Source organism: Coenobita brevimanus, chromosome 52 (genome assembly GCF_032717465.1).
Source record: "Coenobita brevimanus isolate Jiangsu-jjx chromosome 52, ASM3271746v2, whole genome shotgun sequence".
Classification (NCBI taxonomy): Eukaryota; Metazoa; Arthropoda; class Malacostraca; order Decapoda; family Coenobitidae; genus Coenobita; species Coenobita brevimanus.
The window spans coordinates 3,189,675-3,210,937 of NC_137005.1; the positions used below are offsets into that span (position 1 = coordinate 3,189,675).

The following is a 21,263-nucleotide window of genomic DNA, read 5'->3' on the forward strand; positions in this document are numbered from 1 at the left end:
AATACGTACTAAGAGGGATGTGAAATATTTTGTAGTTATTTCAGGCCACCCCTCACAGGATACGGCGTTGGGCATCAGGTAAACAGATAGCTAGATAGCTAGAGATAGATAGATAGATGGATAGATAGGTAGGTAGAGATATAGGTATTGATAGATAGATAGGGATTAAGGTAGTGATAGATAGATAGATAGATAGATAGATAGAGATAGCTTGAGAGAGACAGACAGGCACAGTCCGATATAAATAGAATAGATAGATCGAGGTATACAGATAGATAGGAAGATAGATGCAGCTTGGTAGATAGATATAAATAGATAGATATGAAGGTAGATAAAAAAGCAGACAGAGATAGAAATAGCCTCCTCATCGCGTAAAACATCGCAGTTAGGACTCTTGCTCGTGGTAACAGTAATTTCTTCTGAGGAACATTGGCGTGATGTACAGTCGGCACCACAAATCATGTCGCCTTTCCCGCTGTTCTCTCCATGCACTTTGAAAATCAGTGTGGTGAATCCGCATTAAATCAGTGTGGTGAATCCGCATTAAATAAAGCTGATTACCTCATTACGCCACAGATCAATGTCATTAGCCTCGTTTGTGATAGGTCTACCTCAGAAATACTCAGAAGTCCGTGGAGTGAGAAGCACGAGAGGTGACAGACTTTTGATTGCGATTGTACAGACACACACACACAATCTTCCCCAAGAGTGATGGATACATAGCGGAAAAATCGAACCATCTGAAACACGCACTAGTAGAGATTGGGTTTTCATTGTATTTCGCCAGGTGTAAATTTCCTTCAGACGGAATTGGGAAGATAATTGTTTCTTTGACTGTACGTTGTTATATTTGTATACCCGAATGAATGATGGGAGGTGTGGATCTATACTTACACATCTTTATTTCATTTCCCATAGTCACCATCCGCACAAACGGAGATGTTTACGCTCAAAGACCCATATTCTTGTCGGTTGAGGGGCTCCCTAACCCCTGTTCCTTAGCGATTTATTTTTGGATATGGCCGGTTAATATCCTCAGTACGTTATTTATGCAGAGCTTGGCGATGTTTTAAGGATTTATATATTACAGAAAAGGACACAAAGTTGTACTAAGGGAAATAAATCGCTTGGGAAAAGGTGTTAGGGGACCTCCTTAACTAACGAGAATAAGAGTCTAAGTCTTCACCAAGAGTTCGCTTATCCTACATCAAAGCTATAAGTGGGAGAGTCACTTACAATCACACCACAGCCAAAGCAAATAGTTCATCTACACGTCACGGTCGTAATAAAGTCCAATTATTACGTAGCTACAAGTAAGAGGTGCATTCAATTACCCAGGGTACAGTTGTGAGATACACTTATAACCGTAGCCACAAGTAAGAGGTCCACTTAATATCGTAACCATAAGTAACAGGTCCACTTATTACCATAGCCACAAGTAAGAAGTCCACTTACAGCCACAGTTAAGCGATCCGTTCACTCATCACTACATCCTCAACAACGAGCGGTAGTTATTTGTTGTTTTTCATTATCACAATGACAAATAAGAGACTCGCTTATCCACCAAGGCATCCACAACTGATCCACTTGTTCTCAGTCACAGCATTAAGCGGGTAATCCACTTTATTCAGCCACCAGCAGGTTAGCAGTTTCTCTATCCACCACTCCAGCGCCTAGCTGGAAATCCATTTAATCCATCAAAGGAGAGGACCAGTTACCTACCCACTAACTAAGATATCCACTTCCCAAGCACCTAAAGTCATCCAGCAAAAAATCCACCTTATCCTGCCACCAGTGAATTGGAGATCCACTTGTCCACCACCCCGACACCTAACAAGAAATCCACTAATTGGGCCAGGGAGAAGGTTACTTGATCCACTTCCAGCCTCTATAGTCCTGAAATAATGGGAGTGGCCCAGTTCTCTCAAGTAAAAAGAAGTGGACTCTGGATGATCCACTCACAAGGGAATCCACGTCATCCACCAGTCGCTAGGGAAGTCACTAATCCACCACTACCCCTAAACCCAGCAAGAAATCCACTTCATTTGGGATTTGGTTTATCCAGCCATCAGCAAATGTGACTGACAAGGAAAGTACCCCCATCATTCCCCTGGACTACGATGCACAACCTTTGCTTTCCAATCCAGGTCCCTATTTCAGTTCTAGGTACGGGGAGAATGGGTCAGAGGTGGTTTATTTATCAACTGCCCCATCATCCAGTAAGATAGGCTACCTACTTATCTTCTAACGCGAAAGAATCAACTTATCCACAACCTCACCGCCTACTGTAACAAGGAATCCACATTATTTAACCAGTTGGAAATCCACTTTGTCCTTATCTACATCCACCAGGAAAAACTCCACTTTATCCACTCTGTCCACTTACCCACACACCAACAAGAAATCATCCTCATCCAGCTACTTGAGAATCCAAATGATCCAGCATCAAACACAAACCAACAGCGATAAATCCACACAGTCCACTTATTCATTCACGAGCAAGTAATCCACATTATCCACATCATCCATCCACAAGCAGGAAAAGCCACAGTGTCTTGATTTTTTTTTTCTTGAAGGGAACAATCTGGCAGGGTTCTGGCTTCTGGTTCCTTCTTCCTTGCATAAAAAAAAAAAAATCCACTCATCCAGTCACTACCATCAAGGAAACCACCTTATCCAGTCACTAGAAAATCCACATTACTCACTAAAAAATCCATCCATCAAATCTCCATCAAGAACTCCAGCATATGCACCTAATCCAGACACGATAGAATCCACATTATCCAATATCCCCCTCACCAACAAGAAATCCAAATCATCTAACAACCCCAATCCAATCACAACAAAATATCCACACTATCCACCTCTTCTACTCACCAGCCAAGTCTTCCACTCTGTCCACCTCATCCACCCACTAGATAATCGACGTTATCCACACATCGGCCATAAAATCCACTCATCCACATAGACCCCACTCTCTCTATCCACCTCACTCCCAGCCTCAATTTAGGGGTGGTGGCCTTATACCCCTGCGTGGCTAAGAGACCGAGAGGCGTAATAACTCGGCGCACAGTCACGAACACAGTAAAACAGTACGAGATACGGTCTGCCTCGTATCACCCGCCTCGTCCCTCATGCCAACCCAACCCATTGCGGGAAAAGAGGCTTCGTCTGATACCAAGCCACTCGCTCTGTTAAAACTGCGTGGCTTCAGGGTTCGTATGGAGAGTGGGAGAAGGATGATTTGGGTTTGAGATGGGATTAGCTGTGTGGAGTTGTGGTTTAGCTTTCCTGGGGTTCATTTTAGCTGTGTTAGGGTTGATGTACGGTAGCTTTGTATGGATTGTGACATAGCTGTATAGGATCATTATTGGACTTTGTGGGGACTGTGATGTAGCTTTTTGTGAAGGTCGTGGTATAGGTTTGTGTGGGATTGTGATATGGATTTGTGGGGCTGTAGTTTGTGTGTGTGTGTGTGTGTGTGTGTGTGTGTGTGTGTGTGTGTGTGTGTGTGTGTGTGTGTGTGTGTGTGTGATTTAGAAATGTGTAGCTTGGTTTTGTATTTTTGTGTGTTTGTATTAATCATTATTTCTCGTCACCTGAGTTGGTTTTGTGTGAGTTAAAAAGTATACAGCTGTGTGTGTGTGTGAGGGGGTCAGGTCTTGGGTGTATGGTGTCATTAGCTTTGCCGGTAGAACAGAATGAGAAGGCCATCCCAAGCTCAAGGGAGTCAGACTTTATGGGATGAAGTAAATTTGCCATGCAGGTGTGTGTGTGAGAATTGGTTAGCTCTGTGGACCAGAATTTGTCTCCTTGGTCATTCGGCGAATCTTAGCATTGAATTCATAACTTAGAATTGACAGAGACAGCTGAAATGCGTCGGGTGTCACTCTTAGCTCTGTGGGTGTCTGATTTAACCTAGAATATGGTGGATCAGATTTGTTGTGTTTAGTATCACAGTGAGTTTGTCAGTCTTACCCTGGAGTTCAGAGGTGTAAGTTGCAGCCTTAAACGCGTCGAGTGTAAGTTAGCTCTGTTGGTGTCTTCTACTTTCGACTGGAGTTCTGTGGATCTAAGATAGTATCAGTGTCGGTCGGCTTGTCTTATCCTAACCTTAATTTAACCTAACGAAGTCTAATGCAGTGTATCCTTACCTGAACCAACCTACCCTCTTCCATACTGCATATGTGCTCAACTCACCAACACTTTGTAAATCCGCGCCCAGTCTCTCCACCACGGCAGGGCCTTCCTCTCCACGTTCCCCCTCCTCCTTCAGCAGATATGGCCGCGGCGATCAGTTAAAAGCCTCTCAGAGCTTGACGAGCCTAACCACCCATTACCCGCTAAATTAGGGCGTCACAGAGCCGATCCCGGAGTCCACCTTGATGGCATAAACGCTCAGATATAATTCCGCGCCTTAATTGCCGGGTGAAAAGTCATAAAGAGTTCTGATTGGCTGTTTTTACCGGGGTCTGGAGGGTGGTTAGCCATCTGGACCCGGCAGCACGCTTCATCATCCCGCTTCCAAGCATCTGACCCTCACCCTCCCCCTTCCCCATCCCCTCCATTAACACTCAGGCATCTATGACTTCCTGAATAAAATCGTCTGGCGTTAGGGGGAATTGAATACTAGAGTTGTCCCTGCCATGAGAGGGTTAATGGCTTCTGCGCTAAACAATCTCAGGCTCCCATCACTTGCTCTCAGGTGAATAAAATCGTCTAGAATTACCTGGAGGACTTTTTTTTTTTGTACTCGCACATGGTTGAAATGTGTTTAAGTGCATTGCCATAACAGCTTACCCCCCCCCCTTTTTTTTTTTTTAAGAGGGTGAGGAGATAACCCGAACACGATTTTGAAAAAAAAAAAGGAAAAAGAAAAAAATATAAGTGAAAGAGCTTATGATTACTTCTCTGTCGTAACTTGCATTTTCTTTTTCTTTCTTTCCCAGGAGAAAGGAGGAAAAGGGAGGCCAAAATCTTTACTTGTCTTCTGTCCATCCTTGCAAAAAACAAATCACAGTTACAACAGGAACTTGATCAGACTTTTGTAATTCTCGGCACCAAACACACGGCTTAAACACACACACACACACACACACACACACACACACACACACACACACACTCTCTCTCTCTCTCTGTCTCTCTCTCTCTCTCTCTCTCTCTCTCTCTCTCACCAAAGTAAAGTATACGACTTGTTAATATTAACCTTCATGTTATTTACCACCTATGAAGGCAGTAAAAAGATATGCAAAAAATACACTATAATAGAGCACTAATCTTGGAATGGACAAAATAAATCGGTTAGGAGGAGGTGTTAGAACTCCCCCTAAGGCATGGAGAGGCCTCTTGGGACTGACCGCGCTGATGGAGATTGTTCGAAGCTAATTGGTTTGGTAGGACTGTTGCGTTAAGTTACACCCGACGCGTTTCAGACTCTAAATTCCACACTCAGAATGCTAGGGCTAGTAACTTCCACCCACAGAATGCTAGGGCTAGTAACTTCCACCCTCTGAATGCCAGGGCTAGTAACTTCCACCCTCTGAATGCCAGGGCTAGTAACTTCCACCCTTTGAATGCTAGGGCTATGACTTTCACCCTCTGAATACTAGGGGCTAGATCCGCGTAAATCGAGGGGAGTTACATATTGCGATATCAGATCTACGTGAATTAAGAGTACACTTACACTAAATTACACTGCTAAATTACACCGTCTGCACTTAAGGCTGTAACTTGCAACCTCCACTTCCAAGGTAAGTTACACCAATCGACAGCATTAGATCCTCGTAAATCGAGGGGAGTGACACCTACACTAAACAGCACTGCTAAGTTACACTGTCTGCTCTTGAAGGCTGGAATTTGGAGGATGTAAGTTACAGCTGTCACTGGGTGTAAGTTAGCAGTGTAGGTGTAACTCCACCCGATTTAAATAAAACTATCTTAGCATCAGTGTCGGTTGGCCTATCGTACCCTGGAATTCAGAGACCTTTAAGCGTATGGAGTGTAACTTTAGCAGTGTAATGTAGTACACTGTAGGTGCAACTTTTCTCGATTTGGGTAGAGGTAACGTAGCATCAGTGTTGGTCCTTGTGTCTTGCCCTGGAATATAGAGGGTGCAAGTTACAGCATGAAGAGCGTCAGGTGTAACTCCTGTTGATTTAAGGACATCTAACTTAGCATCAGTGTCAGTTGACGTGTTTTGCTGTGGAATTTTGGGGGCGCGAGTTATAGGATAGGACAGGATAGGATGCACTACATTAGGCTGGGTTAGGCTAGGTTAATTAGGTTAGGTTGGGTTAGGTTAGGTTAAGTTAGAAATTGGATTGGTTAAGTTTGGTTTAAACTCCGAGGATCTTTCAACTGATCGGTGCGGCCGTATCTGCTGAAGGAGGGGCAGCTTGGAAGAGGAGTCCGTCCGTAAAGCAGACTTGACACTTTTACAGCAAGTCTATCTATCTATCTATATACCTAGGCTGCTTCCCCCAAGGAAAGGGAGGTAGCCGAGACAGACGACTCACTCTCCATTTACTCATCCATTCAAACACATTCATTCGCATCTTAGCTCCAAAGGGGAGAACGGACAGATCTTCACCGCATCACACCGCACAAGGGTCAACTGAGCAATGCAATCAGTGACATCCGCAGCAGGGCCCGACAGCAGAACTGGTTTACCCCTGCCACATCCTAACAGACCCATCCCCTTACCCGCACCTGACCTGACTAGCTGATCAGACCAAATGCGGGAGAATATCCCCTCAGGGCTGCGTCATCACTTATTCATTCACAATTTCTCTCCATTTATTTCTGTCACGCACAGCCACTCTTCCTTGCTCAACAGACATCCCTCTCGCATCCAGCGCTCTCTTCACACTGTCCATCCATCCTATTCGTGGTCTTCCTCTCAGCCTTACACCTCTCACATCAGATCTAGTTATCTTTTTCACCAATCGCACATTATCCATTCTCTCCATATGCCCAAACCATTGCAACACCCCACCCCGGAGGGGCTCGGGGACGGGTATTGTTTTCACTGGGCTTGTCTGTTTGTCTGTCTGTCTGTCTGTCTCTGTTAACAACTATACGCTAAAACTACTGGTGCGATTTTGCCCAGAATTACAGGAGTGATGGGCTATGACCCTCTGATCACCTGCTTAAATTTTGGGCCAAATTTGGCCAAGGCCCAGGCTGTAGGCCCCAAAAATGTAAAAAAAAAAAAAAAAAAAAAATAGTTTTTTCGCCATAACTCCATTCAAATTCCTCATATCGACATGCAACCAAAACCTAAAGGTGCATCTTTCAAATCTGCATCCTATAACATGCCTCATTACATCAGGGGGGTCACCCCCCAGTTAGCGGTAGGAGGGGTCAGTATTAGGTGGGTCGGGCCAAAATTGTCATATGGGCATAAAATCGTCAGTTTTCACCCGCTTTACTCAAAATTTGATGTGTGACATCTTTGCCTAGATATGCTGTTGTATTTACCAGTATATGTCTGCATTAAAATGACTGCCAGGGACTGGTTTGCTGTGCCATGGCACCGCTTCTTGTTTAGGTTAGGTTAAGTTAAATTAGATGAGGTTAGTAGATCTGATTATTAGTTGGTTAATCAGTAATGGTTAGGTTAAAAAGTAAAGGTTGTTGCAAAATTCTGTACTGTGGTGAGGACTTAACGCAGAACTGCAAACTGTTGTTGCTTTGGCAAGTTTTCCAATAATTGTACAGGTTGTTAAGATAGGTTAGACCAAGGTATGTTAGTCGACTAGCCGTAGTTAAGTTAGATTAGCATAAATTAGCATAACATAGCTTAGGTTAGATTAGATAAGATTAAAGGGCGGGTGAGCTGGGAGCAGGGCAGTGAAATGGCGGGGGACAGGGCGACATGGAAGCGATTTGTTTGTGGCCTCCCCTTACGAGATTAAGGCGCCTGGTAATAGATAGATAGATCAGTATATGGTAGATGGGGACGCCAGCTCGATGTAGTGCCGCCTCTAGGTAACTCTGCACTGAGTGACAAGACAAATAGTTTCCTACAACCCAGGAAACCATTTACTAGCTAAGATGGTAAATCTAGTACCAAATGACGCCTGGTGGTTTAGTGGATTTAGGCGTTTAGGTTCACATTCGAGGGCTGGTTGGAGTTGATTGCTTACATAATGCCACTCAGGGGAAAAAAGAGAGGTTGGTCACTCTCGCTTTAAGTGTTGACAGCGAGCAGCCTATCCCCGGGCCTCTACGCTCCTGCTGAGAAAGAAAAGGATGATAGTTTGTTAGCGATAAGTTTGGTTAAGCTGGGATAAGTTAGGTTAAGTTTACATAATCTGTTTGGGTTAGATTAGATTAGAGGATTGTACATAAGATTAAGTTAGATTAGGTTAGTTTGTTTTTAGAGATGCCGATGAATAGATAGACAACATGGATGGATAGGTAGATAGATCGATAGGTTGATTGATGATAGATATAGATAGATAGATTGACATAGATAGATGGACAAGATCGATCATCCTGTGAAAAGAAAACCTAACCTGTAATGCTACAATGGCTTAGTGCTCGGCTCGTCCACATCAAAGGCATGCTGGTGCGGACGTGAGTTCTGCACCATTCCAACCCATTGAAGTTCTCTCCCGCGCCCGCACCCGCCCGCTTCCAGTGGGGTTAAAACGCCTACCTGCATGCGCCCACACCAGCAGCATTGGGCGTAGAGGCGGGCTTAAAATATTCTCACTGGACACACTCAGCTATTTTGATTCAGTTCTAGGAGAGAGAATTGCTTGGAATTCCATTTGTTGAAGTCACCTCTCACTGGATGCGGGGTTAGGTAGTGGACTGATAGATAGATAGGTAGGTAGGTAGGTAGGTAAGCAGATAGACCGACCGACCGACAGACAGACAGACATAGATAGATGATAGATAGATAGATGAATAGATGAGAGATAGTAAGATAGATAATAAATAGATATATGATAGATGACAGACACATAAAGACAGTAGATAGATAGATAGATAGATAGATACAGACATAAATTGATAGACAAGACCATACTTCCTTACTAAGCCCTCCATTTTGTAACTGTAAATATTTTGAGAGCTAGATTGATCCAAAATGGCGAAGTTGCCCCTAATTTAAATCTGAGGTCTTGGTGTGGCTTTCCTAAGCTTTCTGGAGAGGTGTATAAAATAATTTGTTTACATTATTATATTCATCGACTTAGTAAATGTTAACTGTATAATAACATGAAATGTGTGAAAGATCGATATTATTCACGATGACATTTTAGTTGCTGTGATGACTTGTGTGTTGTAATTTGTAGTTCTGTCTGTCTGTCTGTCTCTACCTGTCTGTCTGCTTTCTACCTGTCTATCTGTCCGTCTGTCTGCTGTCTACCTGTCTGTCTGTACCTGTCTATCTGTTTGTCAGTCTGCCTATCTTTTTGTTGATCGATCGGTCGTCCTGCGTCTGTCTGTCTGTCTGTCTGTCTGTCTGTCTCTCTCTCTCTCTCTCTCTCTCTCTCTCTCTCTCTCTCTCTCTTTCAGTCTATCTATCTGTGTCTGTCTCTGTCTCTCTGTGCCTGTCTGTGTGCATCAGTCTGTCTCTCTATATCCATCCATCCTACTATATGTCTATCTATCTATATTTATATCTATTTATCTACTTAGTTAACCCCATTTAAGTGATATTCTCTTGTTCTCTTCTTATCTCCTCCAGACGATGTTATGCCCCTTAGTTTAGGTCTTTCGTAATTAAGAGGTCAGTGAAGGCTTTATCCAACCCTTTGACTCAAAAAATCTGTCTTGAGCAAAATATAATTGTCTAGAGGCGTCTCATAAGATGATGATGGTGATGATGATGATGATGATGATGATGATGATGAAGAAGGGAGGAGAAGAAGATGATGAAGAAGGTGATGGTTATTATTATGATGATGAAGAAGAAGGGAAGAAAAGATGATGATGAAGAGGGTGATGATGATGAAGAGGGTGATGATGAAGATGATCATGATGGTGATTATGATGATGATGATGATGATGATGATGACGAAGAAGAACGGAAGATGATGATGATGAAGAAGGTGATGATGGTGACGATGATGATAATGATACTGATGTTGAAGGTGAGGAAGAAGAAGAAAAGAGGAGGAGGAGGAAGAAGAAAAAGATGATGATGAGGAAGAGGAAGAGGAAAAGAATAAGAATGAATTGGCCTTTCTCAGCTGAATAAAATCGTCTGCAGGCTTAACAGAAATGAAATACTAATACGATTTGTGATTGAAAAAGGTTAAGATCCTTTATAAATGTGGCTCCGGGTCAGTGCACCTCGGATCGTGTGTGTTAGGTCAGGCGGAGTCACGGTGGAGCCCTTGAGTTCATATTTATAACGATTCTTTACTTCCTGACCAAACTAGGGTAAATATTGCCCGTATTTACTTTTTGTCTTAACTCAGCTGTCTAATATTTTACAGCGAAATTGGAATGAGTATTTACGTGTCTAGTACCATATTTACAATGATTCTCAAGCTTAAATTATGTGTAAGATTGATCGGATATACATTTTTCTTCGCCTATACATATATCATTCACTTTGCAGACAAACCAATGCAGTGTTTTAGGCTCGTATTCTCGGAGGCTCCCTAACACCTGTTCCTTAGCGATTTATTTTGCCTGTTACACCTTCATGTCTCCTTCAGTGTCATTTAAATCATTCAAATACCATCATGTTCAGCATAACATATAAATTAATATTAACCAGCCATATCCAAAAATAAATCGCTAAGGAAGAGGTGTTAGGGAGCTGTTTACAGAGGGGTATTTTCTACCTGGGAGACTAATAGAGCTACGGGTGTTGACTCTACCTTTCATTAGCGTCAAGAATAATTGGTGACTATTTTATGCAAGGAAGAAGGAACCTAAGGCGGGAAGAAGCCCGCCAGAATACTCCCTCAAAGAAAAAAAACAAAGAGACAAAGTAACAGAGAGCCATATAATCGTCAGACAGTAGAAAGAATGAACCGAGAACGAAGACACTGGATTGAAGGGATTATATTGTGTCTAAGATTGTTGATTGCTGGATGACACACGTCTTTATTCATACACACACACACCTCATTTACACTTCATTTACTCTTCGTTTACACTTCTTTACACTTCATAATCTAAGGTGAGAGATTATTAGCCTCCTTAAAACGCTAGCATCTTTTTCACTTCTTTCAGACAGCCACCAGACGCTTTGATTTAGCTGAGGAGTGTCCCTTAGTAGTATAGGGGTTGATGGAGGCTTTACCTGACCTCTTCTGCTCCAAAAGTCTCTTCAAAGCTGAGTAAAATCGTCTGGAGATAGCGAGACTAAAATAAAAATCACGTTGTCAGTGTGAAGTGTAAGACTGTTTATATTTTTGTCTTCGTTCACATTGCCAACCAAATATTGCAGCCAAACTGGAATATATGAAAACAGATAGATAAATAAATAAATAAATGCGGAAAACTAAACGATTTATGATAATGGTAAATTGCCGTGAATATCTGGTTATTTTGGAAACTGGTTATCCTTTTCTCCCCGATGATCTAGTTTTTGTTTTGTTTTTTCTTGCTGTCATCAGAGTTTTATTGAGCTTTTAGTCTTATTAGTTATTTTATTAGCTATTACTCTTCATTAATCCCCTGAGATCAAGAGATTTTTCCTGAACTGAATAAGAGGAAGCTTAAATAATAGGTCGCTTATTAGAAAATGTAAAGATCCTTCGTAAACACAACACCTGGTTCTGCTGATGGCGTCTCACACACCTGCTTGCAACCTTAGCACCTTCTGTCCAGTAAGTTATCCATCATTTTATTCTAGCTACCTCTGGAAAGTCATATTCAGCCTAGGAGAGACCTTTTATACTGAAGACACAGAGAAAGGTTATGTTTAATTTCCGTAATTCGTAAAAAATGTCTTCAGATATAGGGAAAGACGTCTGAAAAAAGAAAGAATGAAATAGTGTAAATGGAAGGTTATGGTTGCTAAGTCCGCAGAGGTGATGTGTGTGTGTGTGTGTGTGTGTGTGTGTGTGTGTGTGTGTGTGTGTGTGTCAGAGGGTTCAGGGGGGGTAGGGGGTATGGAGAGAATGGTTGGCGATTGTATTTATTTCGCTTGGGGCGTGACGATTGCGGGGCTTGAGCTCATAGTCTGGCTTAGGAGTTGTGTTTCTCTCTCTCTCTCTCTCTCTCTCTCTCTGTGAAAGTTTCCTCACCAACCCCTCACGCCTTATATTAAAACCTGTAAAAAAGAGAGAGAAAGAGAGAGAGAGAGCAGCAAAGTGGCGGCCACCCTGAAATCAAGCGTATTAAGCCAGAAAAAAAAAAAACGAAAAAGAAAATGAGAAATCAGAGTTGAAGGAAAAGGAGACGTGGTACCGGGAGATTCTGTAGCTCCCTTCTGACCGGGACAACTTTAGAAATCTATTTAAGTTAACGCCAGACGATTTTACTCAGCTGGAGGTGAGTATAGTTGGCAGAGAGAGTTATTCTGGTCCCGTCAACCCTCTCACTGTCGGCACAGCTCTTGATATTGAATTTTTGAAGCGCTGGACGATTTTACTTTATTATTATTATTATTATTATTATTATTATTATTATTTTCTGTTATGATGACGATGATTGATGATGATGATGATGTGATGATGACGATTATGTTGATGATTTATTGATGTTAATATTTTAGCCGAGAATAAGTATAGGGGAGTGAACGTTAATTAAGAATCAGGATAATACAACACTAACAGAAAATACAGAAAGTGGGAAACGGAGGTCGTAGTAAAGAGAGAAGTAGGACACCCCGAATAAAGGAAACGAGAAAATAAAGGGTAAGAAAGTAGAGAAAATGTCTTGGAATAAAATAATAGTCTTTGGCGAGCAGGTCAGGCCAAAAAAACAGATTAATCCTGGAATGCAAGGCGTCGAAATTTTTTGAACATTAATATAAGAGAGAGAGAGAGAGAGGGGGGAATTAGGAAGTGGTAAACTGGAAATTAAAAGGAAAACAAGCAATGGGAAAATAAATAAAGAAAAAGATAGGAATGCCGCAAAAGGAAAGTTCAATGTAGACTTATAAATACCGAATTATATACTGAAGGGAAATAATACACCTACAGTAAATACTTCAGTACCCGCAATACACGGAATCTCAGCATGGGAGTCTGAGTCTTCTCGTACTTAACCTTGTCATTACGGTAACATTTTCTATATTCTATTTTTGCAGAGGGTATACTATTGTGCTAAGCTTGGTTGGGACCCGTGTAGGTGGAGAGGTTAGTGAGGCTGTGTATAATCTCGAGTTGGGAAAGTATGGGCTCCTGTGAATAACATGGTAGGAAGGTACGTGTGTGTGTGTGTGTGTGTGTGTGTGTGTGTGTGTGTGTGTGTGTGTGTATTTTTTGTATCTCACTGAATCCTGTAATATATTTTTTTTTATCTTCAACCAAACGATTTTTATTCAACTTCGAAAAGACGTATATTGAAAGGGTTAATGGAAGCAATATCTAACCATATCGGCTGAAAGCGTCTGCCCTTAGTTGGATGTAATTGTTTGGTGGTAAGAACTTGGATAAAAGGTCATTGAAGTGAAAGGGTTCAGGAAAATTTGGATGCCAGTAAAGCAAACAAAAACAGTAATAATGTTGAAACTATTACTGCTGGTGGTGGTGGTGGTGTTACTATTACTACTACTACTACTACTACTACTACTACTACTTGTGACGATGACGACGACGACGATAATAATAATAATAATAATAATAATAATAATAATAATAATAATAATAATAACAATAATAATAATATAAAAATAATAATAATAATAATAATAATAATAATAACAATAATAATGATGATGATGATGATGATGATGAAAGTGCGAGCAAGAAGTGAACAGCAATGGGAAGGAGGAAGAAACAGTACGAGGGGGAACAGTTGACGAAAGAAAAGCTGGAAGAGAGAAGAAAATTTAATGGAGAACTGAGAGTGTAAATACAGGAAAAATAAGAAAAATAAGAATAATAAGAAAATACGGAGAAATAAAAACAAAAAAAGAAAACCATGGGAAAGGGGAGAAATAGGGAAATAAAAATAGGGAAAGAGGAAAAAAATATATAAAAGAAAAAAGTGAAACAGAAAATTCGAAAAAAAGAAAGCATAGACAAAATCCAAAAAGTTAAAATTTGTGAAAAAAAAAGAATAAAACAAAGAAAACGGGATCCAAGACAATGACGTGCTAAATGCATGAGAATAAAGAAGATGGCGGGAGGGGCGACTAAGGTGAAAAATAAACACAGGATGAATATAAGATAGAGCGATAAGGAGGAGGAGCAGAAGGAGGAACGGCGGGAGATAAGAGAGATAAGGAGAAAGTGAGAAGAGAAATCGAGCGGATGTGTAAAAAGTGGGGAAAGAAGAATAGAGAGTTGAAAGAGAGAAGGGAGATTAGAGGGAAAAATGGATTAAGGAAAAGAAAGAGGGTAAATAAGAGGAGGAAAGGTTAGAGAGAGAGAGAGAGAGAAATTGTCCTGTTCGTTATTTGAGGTATTTAGTTTGAAAGCATTCAGAGAGATCTTTTGTTTCACACACACACACACACACACACACACACACACACACACACACACACACACACACACACACACACACACACACACACACACACACACACACACACACACACACACACACACACACACACACACACACACACTCTCTCTCTCTCTCTCTCTCTCTCTCTCTCTCTCTCTCTCTCTCTCTCTCTCTCAAAACTCCCCACACCTCATAAATGCACCCACTGGTTTTGCCTGTCATAAATTTTGGCTTGTGACACGTGTAGTTTTCAAGTGGTTTAGTGTAGTGGGCAAGAAGAACGGGGTGTAAGGGGGTGTAAGGCGGTGTAAGGATGTGTAAGGAAGCAGACAAGGTCCGTGAGGAGGTGGTGGAGGAGTGGATAGAGTAGTGGTGGACTGTGGTTCAAAAGGACACGAGTTCGATCTCAGTGTGGAGCAGGGGAGAGGCTGTGGATTTAAGTTTCGTTAAAGCAGAGTAGTAGTAGTAGTAATATTGATAGTAGTAGTAGTAGTAGGGGTAGTAGTAGTAGTAGTAATAATAATAATAATAATAATAATAAACCTTGATAGTGTCAACACACCATTTTTTAATACAATAATCGTAGCATGTATTCAGTATGGACGGTGGGTATGAGTGCCGAAGTGGTGTCATGTAATGGCTGACACAAGGGATGGCTGCTGGGTGTCGGCTAATTGTCTGTTCTGTACTCAAACTCAGAAGAAATGTGATGTTTTTTTTCTCTCTCTCTTTTTAGGGAGGATTCACAACTTTGCAATCAATTCCTATTTAATTCCCAGTCGTAGTGATTATTATTATTATTATTATTATTATTATTATCATTATTATTATTATTAGTAGTAGTAGTAGTAGTAATATTTGCGAAGGAGAATGACGGGAGAGAGCAAAATTTCCCCAATGTCTTGTTACTTACAGAAAAGCGACTCATAGCTTCTACTGGGAACCGATCGTAAGCTTGTCCGTAAATCTTCGTCTTACATCGTAGCGTGGAGCGTAGAAGGTTGCCGGGTGTGTGATGGTCTTTGTCATTTTATCTGTCCACCTGTATATCTCTAGTTAGTTAGATAGATGAATAAATAGATAGTTTCGTGTGTGGTTTAGCTCCCTCGGGTGGGTTTGTCCTTACACGCCAGCGGCATTCCTTCAACCATCCTTCACATATTTCCTAACTTGTCCTTTAGACTAGTATACTCACGATCTAAAAGAGCTTTGCCACTAGCTGTCATACTTGGCTACGAAAACATTATCATGCCCACTAGCCAGTCTCACTACTAAATGACGCTTGTGAGATTTGAGAGCATAGGGGAGTGAATGTGTGTGGGAGTGAATGTGTGTATGAGTGAATGTGTGTGTGAGTGAATGTGTGTGTGAGTGAATGTGTGTGGGAGTGAATGTGTGTGGGAGCGAATGTGTGTGGGAGTGAATGTGTGTGGGAGTGAATATATGTTTGAGCTTTTGTGTGTGTGAGTGAATGTGTGTGTGAGTGAATGTGTATGAGAGTAAATGTTTGTGGGAGTGAACTTATGTAGGAGTGAATGAACACCCAAGGGAGTAAATAACAACTCTGGGAGCGAATGAACAGTTTTACGTCTGGAGCCTGCTGGTTTTTTGTGTGTTGAAGTTTACGATGAAATAAAAGGAGACTGATTTCTTTCCCCAGACTGGAAAAAATAGGAAGGTAGATGAGGTATAAATAGGTAAATTAGACAGGTGGACAGGTGAATTGGTGGACTGATTGACTGACAGACTGGCCTATAAATGGGTAGATAGGTAATAAATTCATGCGCAGAATATGTTAGGCTAACTTGAGATGGTATAGTAGATTGAAAATTTAATTAAGACAGATTGGTGGATGAACTGATAAAATAGATAAGACACACAACTTCGCAGAAAGATAGATATAGACGAAAAGACGGATTAACTGGGCAGAAATATAGACTGGTAAGCAGAGGTATAGATAAACAGATACACAGAAATAGAGACAGATTGTTAGATAGAAAGATTAACAAACATAGCCAGACAATAGTTACTTCCAGCCTAATATGTGTTGGCCAAATCGCATGCTTTTTCTGTGTGTGTGTGTGTGTGTGTGTGTGTGTGTGTGTGTGTGTGTGTGTGTGTGTGTGTGTGTGTGGTTTCGATAAGCCTAAAATTTGATGGAGACAGATAAACAGGCAGATAGATACATAACCAGATAGATATATAGACAGAGAAATAGATAAAGACAGCACTTACTTCCAGCTTATTATATCTTTTTCGCCGAGACACATTTTTTTTTTTATCGGAAAAATAGATAAAGCAGATAGACAGCCAGATAGATAGAAAAGTAGATAGTTAGACCGAGATTAATAGATAAAGACAACAGTTACCTCCACCCTATTATTCCTTGTTCGCCGAATCTCATGTTTTTCTTTTTTTTTCTTGGGTGTTTGTTTTTTCTTGGTTTCGTTTCGGTGTTTGGTCATGCAGTTTGTTTGGCCATGTAACAGCTGCCCTTTCGCCCCGCCTCGCCTGTCTGCTAACTGTTCTGGTACTAACTCTGCTTCGTGTTGAGTGTGGGGGTGAGGGAGGGAGGAGGACGAGGGATGGGATGTTTAGGCTGTGTGTGTTTGGGAGTGGGAGGGAGTGGGTTGTGTGGTTTGTAGGGGGGGTGAGTGTGTGTGTGTGAGGGGGGGTGAGTGTGTGTGTTGGGGGGATGTGTGTGTGTGTGTGTGTGTGTGTGTGTGTGTGTGTGTGTGTGTGTGTGTGTGTGTTTCACGAATAACAAGCGTACTCACCATTGTCACGTAAACAGAACAGTAACCTTGCCACCTGTAGCAGTTTTCAGTTACCACCACCACAGTAACAAAACTAACATTACCACAACTACCACTGTCAGCACTATCACTACCACAACTACCACTATCACCATTACCATTACCACAACTACCACAATCACCACCACCACCGTCCCTTAACCATTATCACCACCACTATCATTAACTACAAATATACCAGTTCTGAGTCATATAAGTTTAAGGCATTTAGACTTCAACGCCTTTCCATTGACCATTTTAATCCCGTCTGTACATGGAAGGGGTAACATTAATTTCATCCCTGCTGTCCCTACAAGATATATATTTTCTTTTACCCTAGAAAGGACTGTTATAACTGGAGGGGTTAGAAATAGCCTACGTTAACTATTTCATTTCTAGGATGCTCTTTTAATATGAATAAAATCGCCTGTCAGTAACAAGAATAGGGTATGAAGACGTTCTCTTGCTGATGGGGTTACTATCAAGGAGGAGATTAATACTAATTGGGAGACATGTAGGAAATGGGTAATGGGGAGGGGACGGAAAGCACTAGGTAAAGGACAGGTGGACAATCAGATTATTTCCCAGTTTAATTATACAGCCTCCATAGGTATACACCAGCATTATTTTTGGTTTTAACTGATGTCTGTAAACTTACCTTATAACGTCACTTCTTGCTTTGCTATCCTTATCTTCAGCTCATAGAATTAGATATTGTAGGCATATACACTTCCATTCAACAGACAGCCACGATAGGACCATCAGGCTTGTTGCTGTTTGATATCGTTTTTAATGTAACAGAGGATTATGTTTATGTTGTCTGGCATCTACAGCACTGCATTTTCATAACTACAATATCAGTAAAAATATATATGTAATAAAGATGGCGACCGCGAGCTGAAATGGCTGACTATATTTTGATTCTTTCGCTTAACTGGGATATAATGTGAGCTGTGAGTGTTCGAACTTTTTTTTTGCAAGGAAAATTTAATCATGTTTAGGTAATTCTCATCATGGCTTAGTTATACATTTTTCTGATTTTTTTTTTTTTTTTTACTGTGATACAAGTGCTTTATCATAAAATAAATAATGTTAATGTGTGAATTTTCGCCTGGGTATTAAAGTTGATTTTAGTGTGGGTATACAGCGTTTTGTGTCACGTAATTCCTTTCGTACGATGATGTCCTATAATGATCTTGCTGTAGTTGGGTGATTTTGATTAGCTTAGGGGTACGTCTCTCTCTCTCTCCCCAAACTGAATAAAATCGTCTCCAAATTGCACGAACAAAATATAAATGACGCCTAGCTAAGTGAAAAGATGATAAAAGCAAGCAGCCACGATCATTACCTCGTGAAAGAGAACACTGAGCTGGGAAAGGCTGGGAAAGGAGCCACTTATATCTAGCAACCTCGCCCCGTGGGATGTGCGTGCGCTGGCTTGAATTTGCGTGCGCGTGAGTGTGTTTAAAAGCGACCACCCCAAGCACGAAGTAGCTTCAGTGAATCTTTTTTTGTGTGCGATTTTCTCTCTCGTGTGTGTTGGGGGGGAGGGTTGATTTCTTCTCTCTTTTTTTTCTTTTTGTGATTTCTCCCTCTCTTTTTCTGATCTCCTCACTTCTTTTTTTTTTACTCTCATTATATATATATATATTTTTTCGTCCTGTGTGGTCGTTCCTCGTTGGGGTCGTGTGTGGGTTGTCGTCCCCCTCCCTCGCTCACCTCCCTTTTTGCTGACTATTTACTGTCGTCAGCCGTCTGCGTCCGAGCGCCTTAATCCTTTTGGTCCTTACGCTGCCTCTAGCCCGTGTTCTCGTTGGCATTCTCGGGCTGATCAGACTGGTGGATTAAGTCTGTTTCTAGAACTACACATGAAGTAGCAGATTCTTCCCTTCCTTAGCGACATAATTTTTTGAAGTGTCTCTTGATATCGTCTTTCCTTTTTGATATTGATAAAACTTGCATCAGTAACATAGAGGTAGGTAATATACATTTCAATCTAATGGACCTTTTTTTTTTTTAAGTTTATCTTTTTATATTTTAGAGGCTTTTTAATCAGCTAAGGAAAGATCTCTCGTACTGAAGGGGTTAATGAAGGCTTCCTCTAACCCCTCCATTTCTAAGAGTCTCTCCTAAGCCGAACGCAATCGTCTGAAGGTAGCAGGAGACAAGAGGCCACTATATTGGAAGGTTTGGTATCTGCTGTGCTAAAATAAATCGCTGAAGAAGATGTGTTAGGAAATCCAAGCCAATAAGAGAACGGTACATTATGTTGGGGCTGTCGAAGTGCCTGTCTAGTCTAATTATCTTCCTTTCATTAGCTCTCACGGGTTAGAAATGATGAAAGGGACTACACAGGCTGCTTGTTTTATTGTTTGTTTCGTATTGTTAAAATATTGTTTAAAATTGTTTACTTAGCTTAATTACTTAACTCATAGACGATGAAGAACCCACACGTAAACTGAAGAAAATCGTCTGGCGGTCGCGAGAATTAAATAGTAAAGACACTGGTTGGTTGGAGAGTGGGAGGGGGGGGGGGTTAGGGAAAGGAAAGTTGGTAGGAAAGGTAGGTAGGTCTAGGGGACTCGGTTGCTGGGTCGGTTTGGTCAGTTGGTTTTATTTTCGGAGGGCGCCTTTGACGTGGATTCGAGCCCCAGTGAGTTTGTGGGGTGGACGTTCACAAGCCATCGCCAATCCGCAACAGTGAAATAACCAGACTTACACCGTAATTTTGTCTGCTACTACTAGCTTTCTTTTCACCGTCTGTGCCCTGTATCTGCCCTACACTCTTCCCAGCCTACGCCGTATATAATTCTACTACCACTGTCTTCTACTTCACCGTCTGTGCTTTGTAACTGATCCACCCTACTCCTATCCTCCCTGTGACTTACCCTTTTCTGAGTAGGTCTGAGGTGGTTCCGAGGAGGGAATGGGCAGGAAGAGGGAGAAAGTAAACGAGTGGATGTGAGTGGGTGATTGTGGAAGGATGATTAGAGAAGGATGGAGGATGAGATGGATTAAAATGGTGAAAGGAATGAATGTGGAACGGGAGAAAGGAAGAGGTGCAAAACCGAGAGGAAAGAAAACAGCAAGAGACCAGTTAGTCCTTTTGTGGCTGTCTGATGGAAGGTTGTAACTGACGAAAACTAAACATCTGTTAAAGACAAGGATAGAAAAACAGGATTCTCCTCCCCAGTCCCTAAAATGTTTTGCACGACCTCGCCAGGATTCGAACCTGGAATCTTCTGATCCGTAGTCAGACGCGTTATTCGTTGCGCCACGAGGCCAGTGACAAAATATAAGATGAGGATGATATAGAAGGATGAAGACAAGGATGAGGTATAACGACCAGGAAGAGAGATGCATTTGATGAAAAAATATAAGACATGAATATGAAACAGAGCAAAAAATTAAAGATGAAATGACTGAAAAGGGGGAATGGAAAGACTGAGAAAGTAAAAAGGGAAAATGAAAGAGGAGGAAGTAAAGGAAAGGAAGAAGATAAAAGAAAATGTAAAATGACAATGAGAACTGAAAGACAAGGAGAAATACTAAGATGAAAGTCAAAGAGATTTTAAAGAAAGGTGAGAGGACTGAAAGGTAAAATGAAGAGATGTAGGCGACGAAGAAGAATAGAAGATAGTAGAGGAGGAAGGCATGACAAGAATATAGAGCAAAATGAAAGAAAAGTAACTGAAAGGTGAAGAAAATAAGGGGAAATTTGAGGGGAAAGGAGGAAATAGGGAAAATCAGAGAGGAAGAGTTATATTATCATGGTTCCCTCATCACGGTTCTTATATTTTATTCTTGCCTCCACCAGGTCTGAAGGAGTTCGAAAGAATCAGCAAAACAAAACTGTTAACACTGTACTTC

General features: G+C 41.3%; 1 non-coding gene across 1 annotated transcript; it reads right to left on the reverse strand.

The window, feature by feature from the left end:
* Positions 1-20,604: 20,604 nt before the first annotated feature.
* TRNAR-ACG (transfer RNA arginine (anticodon ACG)) lies at positions 20,605-20,677 on the reverse strand. Its single transcript has one exon. It is a non-coding gene; the product is annotated as a tRNA-Arg (tRNA).
* Positions 20,678-21,263: the final 586 nt, after the last annotated feature.